The 14254-nt window shown below is 43.5% G+C and overlaps 1 protein-coding gene across 6 annotated transcripts in view; it reads right to left on the reverse strand.

The window, feature by feature from the left end:
* sox13 (SRY-box 13) overlaps positions 1-5501 on the reverse strand; it is a 121355-nt gene extending 115854 nt beyond the window's left edge. For 2 of the 6 annotated variants that reach the window (XM_018091270.2, XM_012963160.3), the window contains exon 1: positions 4880-5492. The gene's annotated coding sequence lies outside the window, so the exon portion shown is untranslated. 6 annotated transcript variants of the gene reach the window in all.
* Positions 5502-14254: the final 8753 nt, after the last annotated feature.

The following is a 14254-nucleotide window of genomic DNA, read 5'->3' on the forward strand; positions in this document are numbered from 1 at the left end:
AATGTAAAATGGGAGTTCTACTGAAAACAGATCTGACACAATATTCCTTTAATCAGTCAACATAAAGAACACCAGTGCAGTCCTTTGGTGCATAATGAAATAAGAAATACAGCAAAGGAGCCAAGACAGTTGAGCAACTGAAATCCTATATCAGGCAAAGAATGGGACAACATTTCACTTTCAAAACTACAGCAATTACAGTATTGTTGATGCATCACAGTGGGAAATATGCCCCTGTACCAACTTTATTTATTGTTGGTGTCAAATTAAAAATAAACATTTTTCAGAAATAAAAAAAAATTATCAGTTAAATTTGTGGTAAAAATGGTAATTTTTTATTTACATTTTACACAGTGTCCTAACTTTTGGAAACAGAATTATATATATACGCATTACCTTACATATATACAATAACCACTGATGTATTTTTAGAATTTTATGTAGTTGGTATTATTATAATTAAAAATTTATAAAGCGCCAACATATTCCGCAGCGCTGTACAATAAGTGATCTGTAACAGTCCAGTCATGTACCAAAAGTTCCTGACTATCTCAAAGAGAAAAGGACAAGTAAAGGGCAGAAATACAAAAAAATAGACATCCATGGTAAATAGGCTACTTTCTTTAGTTTGTAAACTATGTTAATTCTGTTAGCATATGCTGTTACAGAAAAACTAAAAAGGTATATCATTTTCTCTTTATGTATGAATGAATGTATATATGTATGAATACATGTAATATACACATTTTTCTAAAAAAAAAATAATGAAAAAACAGCATTCATTACATTATAGGGATATTTGACACATAGTAATATTATATTAATATTTTCTACAACTTTTTATATACATCAATGACAAGCTTTTGGCTCCTTTTTAGAATTAGGGTGGGGTAGGTTGTTTCCCACTGTTTGTTTGTGGATACACAAGTCCTTGAGAAAGGTCATGCTGTAGTGAATAAAATGTAAGACTTTGCATATTATTAAATAAATACTGTTGATTTTATTTTTCAAACACCTGTGAGTGCAGAAGACACACATGTAGCAGCTTTTTGGAGAATTGTGCAAAGATATATCTATACACATACATAAGCTATACCAATATCAATAATAAAGTAACTTAGGTTTTTATTCTTTATTCATCTTGTCTGACATAATATATATATATATAAGACACAGCCTTAAATCCATATGCCTCCTCCTCCCCTGTGAATAGCACAGCAACCCCAGCACAATTTAGGGACCATATAATGAATATTTCCATATGCTTACAAACTTCCAGAAAAAACCCCTGCCAGATTCACCTCCCACAGGTTGCATGGGGCAGAGTAGGGCAGGCAGATTATGGCACATACGGGCATCATAGGGCAGGCAGAGTATGGCACACAGGCAGCATAGGACGGGCAGAGCATGGCACACACAGGCAGATTTATTACATCCCCCTCCCTTCCAGAACAAACCCCTGCCAGATTCACCTCCCACAGGTTGCATGGGGCAGAGTAGGGCAGGCAGATTATGGCACACACTGGCATCATAGGGCAGGCAGAGTATGGCACACAGGCAGCATAGGACATGCAGAGCATGGCACACGCAGACAGATTTATTACATCCCCCTCCATGTCAGGTCTAAAATTTACATTTAGATGTCCTACCATGCCTGTGTGTGCCATACTTTGCCTTCCCCATGCTGCCTTGTGCCATACTCTGCCTGCCCTATGCTGCCTGTGTGCCATACTCTGCCTGCCTTACCCTGCCTGTATGGCACACACTGCTCATACAGTCTGCACAATAACTATATATTAAAGGGTTTATGTGTGGGTTTCTATTGCTGCTACAGGTCTGGGGGAGCAGGGGTTTACAGCCTGAATTATGCAGGGGGGCAGTTAATCTCAGCATTGATACTATGTGATGCTTACACAAATGTCACAGCAGCCAGACAGGTGGGGGCCACACAGTTGGACAGCACTGCCTCAAATGCTTGTTTTTTCCCCCCATCTTCTATCATCCCATAAGGGTTTTGCTTTTCAACATATTTTTATAAAACACTCCATTTCCTTCTGTGTGCCTAACATTTTGGCACCCCCAAGTGACTTTGCCTTTCCTTCTCCTTTAAGGCCAATATTCCTTATTTTAATTAGTTTCCATCTGTGAGGTACTATACCAAATGCTTTAGCAAAAACTAAGTTGACCGCATCCTATGTAACCTCAATGTCTGTCCACTTTCATTTTTTCTCATTTGCATGGCAAGGACAATTTTACATTAGACCATACTGAAACAAACTTTTGTGATGTGAAATGTATTCCTGTATTATATGCCTTATTACCCCCTCTTAAAGATTCCCTACTGCCGATGTCAAACAGGCCTATAATTTTCTGGGACTCTTTTTTGAATAAAGGCACCTCATGTACTATGCATCTCTGCCATATGCACCTGGGCTGAACACCATCAACTACTGGAACTTTGTTTACTTTCACAAGTTCACATCTCTTCTGAAATCAATACTTAAAATTGTAATAATTTAGTCTATTAAAAAGAAATTCTTTATTAACTCTTTAAGTGCCACCCAACGTAGAATCTACTTTCTGTGTATAATAGTACCGAAGTGCCACAGAACGTAGATTCTAAATTGTGCTGCACTTTCAGGTTTGGAAGCAGAGGAGCGGCTTTTAAAGCCACTCCTTCGCTCCCTGCTCGTTCCTGAGCCCCTAGGCAACGAGCAGAGACGGAGAACGAGTGGGTCCTGGGGCGCGAGCGCCCAGGAGCCCCATACGAAATCCCAGGCACGCTGTTACTACCCTTTTTCCCCGAAAATAGGACATCCTCCGAAAGTAAGGCACCCCCCCGATTTTTCACCCCCCGAAAATAAGACACCCACCTAGGGCTGGGCGATAAATCTCGCCCAAACGATGGAAGCCGTCTACCGCGCTGCGATATGCGGACACAGGAGGATCAGAAGGGGTTACTAAAATGGTAATCCCCCCCACCGATTTTGAGAATAAATGTGTACTGTATTCTTCTTCATGGGAAAATAAGACATTGCCTGAAAATAAGACCTAGTGCATATTTTGGAGCTTAAAAAAATATAAGACAGTATCTTATTTTCGGGGAAACAGGGTATGTGCCTGCTCTCCCCCCTCCTCTCCTGCACCGCCCACTCACTGGATCTGCTGAGAAGATGGCTGCTCCTGTCCCTGGGTCCCTCCTGCCTCCTCCAGGGCAATCTTGCTGCAACCCCAGGTAAGTGTAAAACAACCACATAACTACACAACACACACTTATTACACTAATATACACTTATACTTAGTGTACACACTTTTTTTTTGCCTGAAAAAAATGTTTTATTGTCATTTGGGATAGCGTATTTGCTAACCGCACTGTGCAAAACCTTTTGTATGTTATTTTGGTGTTTTTATTACATTTTCTGTGATTTTGGTGCATTTGTACTCATTTTGTCGCATTTTTAGCCATTTTGTTGCATTTTCAGTTATGCATAGGTGTTATTCCCTTGATTATGTCCATAAAACTAATTTGCCCAAGCCAAAATACTCAAACTGTGATTCTGACTGCAGATTACACTAGGTGATTTTATTATATTTTGCATTGTTTTTTCTTACTCGCTTTGCCCATGGAAATTTTGTCTGCTATATATCAATTTGGGTGCCTCTGTACACCACATAGGTTGGTAAATCTATGCATATTGTGCATCAAACTGTTCAGTAGGCCCCTGGCATTCATATTTAGAATGCTTTATGTTGATACGTTACAAAAAGTGGGGCATATAATGGGGTAAAATACAAGCTTTTTGACGATATTCAGAAATTTCATAACAACCGTTATGTTTAGCATAGCTTTGTAGTTTGGTAGTTTGCAGTAGAAAGAAGTATTTAGCCATTTTTGTTTCATCAGAATGTGTATTTTTGGAAACTATATGGTTTTCTGGGGTCAACTTACTTATTTCCCACATTTACCACATTTATTTCTACAAAAAAAAATGCCAGATACTTTGGTGATCCTATGCACAATGGGCATCAAACCGTTCAGCAGACCCTTGGCTTTCATATTTAGAATGTGTTTTCTTGGTACCTAATGTTATGTGGGAGATATGATGTTTGAAAAAGGTTTAATGAAATTTTCAGGTATTTTATCAAAACTGGCAATTTTGGGAAAGCACTGCAACCTTGTAGTTTGGAGTAGACATGGATGCCAGAATGTGTACTTTCTAAATATATGGTTTTGTGGGGGGTCAATGTATTTTTTGTGTTTTTACTCCACAAAAAATGCAGTAAATGTATTGAATTTTCAGTAGCTGAAGTGATCTCTGGGACAATTTGTATGCACAAACTTTTTTTGGGGGTCTCTAAATGCCAGATACTTTGGTAATCCTATGCACAACCAAGTTCACTGTGACCTTTTTGATTATAACTTGGCATTTTAACTATATATGTACAGTTGGCTTCAGTAGTCTTAGTTTCTTAGCCCAGTTTCTTAAAAAATGGCAAGATAACTGCAGCATTATTTAGAATTACATCCAAAGTAACAAATGTAAACTGATTGTTACATTTAAAACATCAGAGCCCTTTCCATATACAGTTTTTGAAAACGCTTCTGAGATGTAAAAATACCCATAAGGGAAAAAGGTTACAGCCGAAGTGGGAAAATCAAAAATAACATAGAGCCTTTGGATTACATGTTAAACAACTGCACGTGTAACCTGCTTATAACTACTCACGGGCTCCTCAACCGCTCTAAAATAAAATACACACAATAACTCAAACAAGAACTTCAGAATTCTAGCTTCACATATAACTGGAGATTGTCAATAGTTTGACACAGTTGTAGGAAAAGCAATAGCAGCTAGAGTACGTATAGACCTATACTTACTGCTATTTAAGTTGTATCTTCAACAAGCACTTCTTGGCAAAGCCTGACCCTCTGATATGAGGAAATCTGGTATTCTCCGCGCCGCCTCCTTTCTGACAAACCAAATATTAGTAGTATCGTCCGTAAACTGCAACCCTCTATCTCACCCTCGTGTTTTTCTCTGTGGGTGTGAGTGTCTCTCCTGGGAAGGAATTGCAGTTTCCTGCCCGCCCCCTACTGTGTGTGTAAGGCAGTGTTTGCGTGAGAGAGTGCGGAACTAGTCAAACATTGCATTATTTTGAACAGAACCTGGAGTTGCTAATCTGCGGCGGTGTAGTAGTTCTTGTGGGGGGAGAACCATAAATTGAAAATGCTGTTATAAAGATTCAGAACCTGCTTCAGGCACAATTCCCAAGTTGCAGCCAACTGTTCGGTAAAAAGATCTGAAATTATCTACAACTCCATACAACAAATGAACTTGATCTTTTGAGGGATGCTAGAAGCTGTAGCAGAAAAAAAAATGTTTAGGGCTCACAATTAATGTTTACACTTTATCATTTGTTCACTTCGGTGAAGTTCGAAACTTCTCAGTTCCGTATGCATCAGATAAGTGGGTAATATGTACAAACCTATAATTCTCTATTCTATATAATGGTTACAAGTGATTTGCCAAAAAAAGTAAGAGTGCACTTAACATGCCTATCTTGGGTGTGTTTGCCTGACCAGCTAACAATTAACAAAGGGCTTTATAGGAAAACAATGAACAATTGGTCTGAGTAAGGGTGTAAAGAAAAGGCCTTTGTTTCTGTGTCCATTCCATGCTCACATACCCCCACTGCTGGGAACTGCAGGAAATAGCTCAGTCCTTCTGCTCTAGGGGGAGGGAGTGCATTCCTGTCCCATGAGGGTCACATCAAAGGCAAGGGGGGGGGGGGGGTGTAGAAATTACAGAGAAGCATTTTCGCACAGTATACACTTAACGTGCACCTAAACCAGGGGAGTCTTTATAGCTCAGCATTTTCACTTGTGCTTTTAAAAGCAGGAAAACACCACCACAGCTCAGAGAGAAACGCTGGTCTGTACGAGCTCTTAAAGAGACAAGACTAAGGAGACCCTTGCCCTACAGGCTTGCAAACTAAGGGGCCCATTCATTAAACCACTATTTTTTTTCAGGAAAAAACATATTTTTTCTCATTTTTACAACTTTTCATAATGACCATGATAATATTGTTAAAATAGTACAAGTTTTGTTGGTTTTTGTTAACTTCCATGAAAGTCGTATTTTTCGCAAAGACTACAACCATTTCGGAATTCATTCAAGCTTTGGTATCTTGTCTTTCTTTTGGCCAGGTTGGAGCTGTAGACTGCCATTGAGTCCTATGGAAGGCTTCCAAAATCATGCATTATAGTTTCAAAGCCAGAAAGGTTTTTGTGCTGTTTATGATCGTTCGGATATGAAAATTTCATGACTTTCGAATCACAGAAAATTATTTTTTTCGACCAAGAAAAGAATTTTCCCACAATTTTCATACATCAGAAATTATTGTGGTTACTCCGAATTTTTTCCAATCGTGTGTTTAAGGAATGGGCCCCTAAGTGTGGGTTCTATACATGGCATATACTTTGGTTATCCTATGTATGCTGTTTAGAACCTCCATAGTTACCGTACTGTAACAAAATATAGAGCTTCATTTTTTTAAGTATATTTTCCATAATATAGGGATATATATCAGAAACATATTGTTATGTGGGTATTATGAGTAATGTATCAGTGTTTGCAGATGACACAAAACTCTGCAGACCAGTCAATTCTATCCAGGATGTGACATCCCTGCAGCAGGATCTTGACCAACTGGCAATCTGGGCAGCTAAGTGGCAGATGAGATTTAATGTGGATAAATGTAAGGTCATGCACCTGGGATGTAAAAATATGCAAGCCCCGTATACCCTTAATGGGACTGCACTAGGCAAATCCATAATGGAGAAGGACCTTGGAGTCCTTGTAGATAATAAACTTGGCTGTAGCAAGCAATGCCAGGCAGCAGCTGCAAGGGCAAACAAGGTTTTGAGCTGTATTAAAAGGGGTATAGATTCACGGGAGGAGGGGGTTATTCTTCCCCTTTACAGAGTGCTGGTAAGGCCCCATCTAGAATATGCTGTTCAGTTTTGGTCTCCTGTGCTCAAATGGGACATTATTGAGTTAGAGAGGGTCCAGAGAAGGGCAACTAAGCTGGTAAAGGGTATAGAAAGTCTCAGTTATGAAGAAAGACTGGCTAAGTTGGGTCTGTTTACACTGGAGAAGAGGCGCTTAAGAGGTGACATGATAACTATGTATAAATATATAAGGGGATCATATAATAACCTTTCTAATGTTTTATTTACCAGTAGGTCCTTCCAACGGACAAGAGGGCACCCACTCCGTTTAGAAGAAGGGAGGTTCCATTTAAATATTCGGAAAGGATTTTTTACAGTGAGAGCTGTGAAGTTCTGGAATTCCCTCCCCGAATTAGTCGTGCTGGCTGATACATTATATAACTTTAAGAAGGGGCTGGATGGATTCTTAGCAAGTGAGGGAATACAGGGTTATGGGAGATAGCTCTTAGTACTATTTGATCCAGGGACTGGTCCAATTGCCATCTTGGAGTCAGGAAGGAATTTTTTCCCCTCTGCGGCAAATTAGAGAGGCCTCAGATGGGGTTTTTTGCCTTCCTCTGGATCAACTAGTAGTTAGGCAGGTTATATATAGGCATTATGGTTGAACTTGATGGACGTATGTCTTTTTTCAACCCAACTTACTATGTTACTATGTGTGAAAATACAACCATATATGCAAATACCAAATATGTATCGTATGAATATTTCCAGGCCCGGATTTGTGGAGAGGCCACAAAAGCCCGGGCCTAGGGCAGCGGAAACCTGGGGGCGGCATGCCGCCCCACCGCACCAAAATTTAAAAATTTCTCCCCACTGCTCCGTATGCTAGTTTGGCTTACGGCGCATGGCCGCTTGGATCCTCAACCCCTACCGCCCGCCCCCCACTGTTCGCGCACGTGCCCCTAAATGCCCCCCTTTGCGCATGTGCACTCTCGCTGTTCACGCATGCGCACTTGGGGGGGGGGGGCGTGCGACCGGGGGCAGCCTCGGGGCGGCTGGTTTTGAAATCCGGCCCTGAATATTTCTGACTTTTACAGATCAGCAGTACACTACCACATATTCAAAGCTAGGCTCCAGAGATCAGCATACTTTATTCAAGATTAATAAATCCTATAACAGTAGGTTTACCACAGAAAACTATACATTTTTGGTAAATAAATCTGTCTACACCAAACTATCAAGCTACAAAGCTTTATCAAATTTAGTGGTATTGATAAAAGTTGACACATTTATGGTATTACCACAGTGAATAAAATACATTTACCCTAGAAACCCATATATTGCTTTACAAGGCATAAACACCAATAGGACTATAGTTATTATAATTTAGACAATTAGAAAATATAAGAAATTTGAAAATAAATAAATACAGGTATCGGACCCCTCTCCCATAGACTCCATTTTAACCAAATAATTCACATTTTTAAAAATTATTTCCTTTTTCTCTGTAATAATAAAACAGTACCTTGTACTTGATCCCAATTAAAGGAGATATTGACTAAATTTATTCCTTGATCATTATTATTTATGTATTCTAGCTTGGGTATTGTTCTTATTTTGTTTTGATATATGTATGTGAAGGGGTTAACCTAATATGGGAGGAGTAATGGGTGTGAATAAAAGGCATTCTTTGGGAAGTTGTACCATGCAGCTTTTGAGAAAGTGGTGTGATACCACGAAATGCGTCAAGAGTGTGGTCTTTTTTGTATGTGCACAATATGTTTTTAAAGAGATTTAAAAAATAAAGACAAAGATTTTTTAACACCGGTGTTGAATTGCTCCGGCATGGACGTAGAGCACATACTGACTGTCCGGTAAGTGCTCCCATGATATGTTTGGTGTAGTGTGACCCAGGCACGTTAGTAGCACCCACTACAAGTATTATTACTTTGATATTTTTGTATTACTTAACAATTGCTGTTGTGCACGAAGCCTTGTGGGCGTTACTCTCCTGGTTACAGAGGAAACGGAAGTTCGGACATGATGGAAGAGCAAGTATGCATCAGATATGCGGAACTCGTGTTTGCAGAGAACGCAGACGCGGAGATGGAATGATGCAGGATCCGAACAGTGATCCGTTATATTTATTTCGGAGTCTGGAACGTAAAATGAAATGAGAGGTACGTTTGTGGTGGGACATTTGTTCCCTGGAGAATTATATTACGAATAATCAGATACCGAGAGGGTTGAGGATTAAAAATTTTCCCTCGTTTACAGATGTGCCACGGGACTTTGTAACGGCTTGGAATTCCATTTTATCTGACTGTTCGGGTCGGCTAATGGAGTTAATTCTAACTTATGATAGACAAGAATTAGATCGTATTCAAAAGGAAGTTACTGATTTACAAACAAATTTGCGATCTGATGTATATACCGATACTTTTGATCTAACATGATTGGATAAGATGACTGAACAGATAAAACGATATGAATATGTTATAAAGAATGCTAAACGTGAAAAGTTCCTACGAGACAAACGAGACTATGATAATGATATGGTTTACGTGTGGAACACTACTAATTATGAATTCTCTCCAAACAGCGCTTTCATGGAAGAAAATTTATTAACAACAAAAAAACCACATAAGATCTAGGTTCGGGTATATACACCAGACGATCAATGAGAGGCAGGAATGCACAGAGGTGGTAAAGTATGGATGTACTGAACCCAGAGGAATATACCGAAATGAGGGGAATCTAGGTACATCTAGAAATGTTAATGGTAAATCGAGACTGAGTGTTTCAGTTCATGAGAGTTCCCCCAATACTACTAATAATAATGTGATTTCTTCTGCGTCCCTCCATGTCAGTACACATGGGTAGCATCGCCCCTCCCCCACAGGAGGTAGGACCTATACCAAGCCAATTAAAATGAATCCTGCCCTATAAGACAACCTGACTTCCTCCTCACCACTGATATTTTTTGTCCTACCGGACAGGTAGGTAGGATCTCCCACCTCACTTTTTTTTTTTTCTTTTTTCCTTTTTATTTTTTACTTCTGTGTAGACACAGAGGGATGTTTCCCGGGTAATGGAGAAGAATTTACCTGATGCCCCAAATACGCAAAATGTTCAAATTGACGCCTATTGGGAAGGAGGCCCTTTAGGACCGGAGGAAAGTGGAGGGACGGGGCCATGACAGGGCAAGGAGGAGGATCCATTAGTATTAGGTGCAAGGGTTCATGGGGCTTATAGTCCAGGCAGGGATTGGCAGAGGGAAGGGGGGGTATTTAAAGGGGCGGAGTAAGGCGGTTTGGTGCCAATTTTAAGAAACAGACAGTGGAGTAGCAGGCTGTAGACGGCAATGGCGGCACAGGCAGTACTGGAAGGCATCCGTGAGGCCCTGGCGGGTCAGGAAGGAGAACGCATTCGGAGGGAGCTGCTGGCACTGCTTAACGGTGAGGAGGGAGACAATGCGGCTGCGGGTGAAAGGGTGGAGGAACAGCCGAGGAGAAGTTCTATGTGAAGGACCAGGCCACCAGAACGACTAAGCCCCAGGTCACCATGCAGCAGGAGGAGGAGGAGTGCCTCGAATGGCAGGGAGCAGATCAAAGAACAGTATGGAGAAACGCGGACAGCAGGATCTGTGGGGAACACGGTAGCAGTAAGCGTGGCATCTGGGAGCTCCAGGCAAGTGGGGGCTACGGGTAGGATGGAGGCAGCGGGAACGGTTGGTGGGCGCGGCCGCGCAGCCAGGCGGGGGGAAAGGGCTAGCCAATTCCGGAGACAAGAAGGGAGGCCAGAAAGGGGTGTACGTGGGAGTTCACAGGCTGGTACCATGGGGATTATAGGAGAAGAGGAGAGACGGAGGCCCACACCTGGCTTGGAAAGGGTGAGCAGGTCCAGGGGGCACTCTGGGGACAGGAGCATGGAGTGGGGGAGATCAACAAGGGACAGATCTGAGAGCAGAGGTCCCAGGAGGTGGGGCGGCCCGCACGCACACAGCAGTGGTTCTAGGGATCACTGCAGGGAGTCACGGGGGAGGCAGTCAAGGAGCCGCACGAGGGAAAGAAGTAGTGGGAGGCGCCACGGACCTTTGGCCAGCAACCAACCTGGGGATAGGCATAGGGAGACCAGGGCACCAGATGGGACACGACCTCAGAGCAGCTTGGCAGTCGGCGGAGGTAAGGTGGTGGTATGTTGCTCTTGTACTTCTAGATGCAGATCCAGGGAGCTGGAACAGCAGAGAGACAGCAGGAGGCATGCGCAAGGTGGGGGCAGGGAGTCCCATCATACCGTGGAGGGTTCCGGTACATGGCGGGCGACAGTTGTAGAGGTGGCAGAGGTACCAAGGCAACCCAGCATCACTAAATCCTCCAGTGATACATGGGCTTGGAACAGGTAGGTCAGGTGGAGCCCTCCTGGAGGGGTTGAAGGATTTTTTAGCTAACTGGGAGAGGCAAATGAGTGAGAAACAAGGGGTGGAAAGGGTATGGGCGGAGGGAATAGGTGGGCCCAGGACAGAAGTTGATAATGAGGGGTCAAGCCTTTGTTGGCTTGACAAAGGGGTTGTGTTGCCCCGAAACGTTGCACTTCCGTAATAAAGTATTTAGAGGGCTAGTCCCATTTGTAGCTCCTGAGTGCCATTGCTTTCTTCGATTTGGACTTTTTTGGAGGGTGCCGATCCCTCCGCAGTGAGCACCGAGCATGAACTATTGAGGAGAGTTAAGGGTGTGCGTATAAGGTCTTTTGTCTGTACATGTCAAGCCAACCAGAGGCCAGTAAGACCACGGCCGTGGTAGGGGGATCCACAGGGGTCACATTAGGGGAGAAGGCTAGAGGTAGTGAAACGGCACGGGAGAAGGAGATGGTAGCTATTCTGGGGGGGGGGGTAGCAGACTCGGCGAGGCAGAGTTCTTATGTATCATTTGCAGGTCCAGTAGGGGTGCACTTGAGGAAGGAGGTGAAGGAAAAAATTTGGAAAGGTGAGTTTGTGGAAATATTTTCACTTCTTCCCCTTGAAGAGGTTGTGGAAATAAAAGAGGATGATAAGAAAGATGGAAAGAAGAGGAGGAAAGGGCTAAAAGATACTTTCAGCAGTTGGCTTAGGGCCTTTTGCATACTGGCGGGGGTCATGGGAGAAAAACACCCTGAAAAGTGTTCAGCTCTCATTTGCTATTTGGACGGAATATGGAAGGCCTTCCGGGTATATGGGGGACTAGCATGGTGGCGTTATGATGAACAATTTCGTCAGCGCTTATCAGCAAACCCGGGAATGAGATGGGATCAATTGGATATGACACTGGGGATGAGACTGATGTTGGCACAGAAGGTTTCTCCCTTTCCACGGCCCGCCGGTGGGGCCCAAACAGGCACCTCATCGGCGGGTCACAAATTGGGATTGTGTTGGCCCTTCAACGACGGGCATTGCAAGTGGGGGGCAGCATGTAAATTCAAACATGAATGCTCCGGTTGCAATGGCAGCCACCCATATAGCAGATGCCTTAAGAGAGGAAGAGGAGGTGTCAAAGGATCAGAGGTTGCAAAAGGGGAGGACGCCAGTGAAGCTCGTCGTGATGCTTCCCTGGTTAAGGTTGTACAGTAGGCGGGAAGAGGCGGCATTTCTGCAAGAAGGTTTTAGGGTAGGTTTTCGTATACCTTTCAGGTCACGGGATGGGGGGGAAGTTCATGACAATTTGAAGTCGGTTATTCAGAATCCGGGGGTGGTGCGGCAAATGCTAGCAAAAGAGGTTGAGCTGGGTAGGATGACAGGACCTTTTGCAGAATCACCATTGGCGAACTTGCTTATCTCACCCTTAGGGGTGGTCCCCAAGAAGGAACCGGGCAAGTTCCGGCTGATACATCATCTGTCATACCCAAAAGGGGGGTCGGTGAATGATGATATCAGTCCGGAACTTTGCTCGGTATTATACACCTCTTTTGATAAGGCAGTAGCAAAGGTGCAGGGGGCGGGCAAAATGGATATAGAGGCAGCATTCCGCTTACTCCCTATCCACCCAGACTGTCAACATCTACTGGGCTGTGCATTTGAGGGGCAGATATACATCGAACTATGCTTACCAATGGGCTGTTCGATTTCTTGCGCCTATTTTGAACGCTTTAGAAGCTTTCTGGAGTGGGTAGTAAGACAGAGAACGGGATCAAATAGGTTGGTGCATTATTTGGATGATTTCCTTTGCGTGGGGCCAGCAGCATCAGAGGAGTGTGCATTCCTGTTGGAGGGGTTACGGGAAGTGGCAGTTGAATTTGCGGTACCGTTAGCACCAGACAAAACCAGGTTTTGGAGCATATCTGGACGGACGGTGGTGCGCGGAGCAATGGCCGGTGGACTGGATACAGTCAGGCATAGTGAGGAATTTGTGTTTCCTGGAGTTGTTTCCCATTTTGGTGGCGGTGTTCCTGTGGGGTGCTGTACTGGCTAACAAGCGTGTGGTGTTTTGGTCAGATAATTTGGGGGTGGTACAGTCTATTAATCGGCAGTCGGCCAACTCTCTGGAGGTGGTGAGACTAATGAGGGCGTTGGTGCTGCGCTATCTGCAGATTAATATGAGTTGTAGGGCGGTACATGTCCCTGGGAAAATGAACATTATCGCTGATGCACTCCCAATGGGAGCGATTTTGGCAGGTGGCACCCGAAGTGGATCGGGTTGGAACACCCATGCTCACTGGTCTGTGGCAGCTCGGGACTCAAGACTTGGTGGGCTGGTGAAATTGTCACTTTCGGAAACTACGTGGGCGGCTTACCAGAGAGTATGGGAGGAATGGGACCAGCTAGCGGAGTGGTCAGGAGGGAGTTTCTATTCAAAGGACAGAATGGACACGCTGCTTTGGTGGGTTTTTTGGAAGGTGGAGATGGGTAAGTCAGTAGGGAGCTTGGAAAGGGGCTTGGCGGCCTTAGCGTTCCTTTTCAAACTCCGAGGTTTGGAAGATGTTACTAAAGCATTTGAAGTTCGGCAGGTCTTGAAGGGCATGAAAAAAGGGAGAGGGGGTGACTAAGGACAGCAGGAGGCCGGTGTCTCTGGATCTGTTACAGGGTATCCAGTGGAAAGCGGTAATAATTTGCAAGTCAAATTACGAAACTCTGTTGTTTCAAGCAGCCTATGCTTTGGCCTTTTTGGGGGCCTTTAGAATCGATGAGCTGGTAAGTCAAAGCAAAACAAAACCAGGGGGTCTGGATGTCAGGGATGCCCCTTTAGGACCCAGAAGTGTAAAGATTTGGTTGAGAAGGTCTAAAACTGACAGGTGGGGAAGAGGTAAGCTGATTGAGCTGGGTGAGCTAGA

This window comes from Xenopus tropicalis, chromosome 2 (genome assembly GCF_000004195.4).
Source record: "Xenopus tropicalis strain Nigerian chromosome 2, UCB_Xtro_10.0, whole genome shotgun sequence".
Lineage (NCBI taxonomy): Eukaryota > Metazoa > Chordata > Amphibia > Anura > Pipidae > Xenopus > Xenopus tropicalis.